Below are 317 nucleotides of genomic sequence, written 5' to 3' on the forward strand. Positions count from 1 at the left end.
CCTCCTCCCATAAATTAATAAAAGTGCTCTTATAAGAACCATTTCTCTTGAAAATGACAAAAAAAGCAGTTTCTGAAAAGGATTCCTTACAGATGATAAAAGATGCAGGTGAGTCGAAGGTCTCGTTGGCGACGATGGCGACTGAACAATTGGCGAAGGAGACTCTTGTGAAAATCTCTCGTTGATGGCGATGGAACGGATTTTTAAAGTTTCACTCTGGCAAGACCTCGAGGGTGAAAAAATGTCAGGTGTTGGTGGAAAAGACTCTGGTGTATGGAGAATATTTTTTCTTCTCACGTTTGATTCTTTTTCTGTTC

The sequence above is a fragment of the Penaeus monodon genome, chromosome 34, assembly GCF_015228065.2.
Source record: "Penaeus monodon isolate SGIC_2016 chromosome 34, NSTDA_Pmon_1, whole genome shotgun sequence".
NCBI lineage: Eukaryota > Metazoa > Arthropoda > Malacostraca > Decapoda > Penaeidae > Penaeus > Penaeus monodon.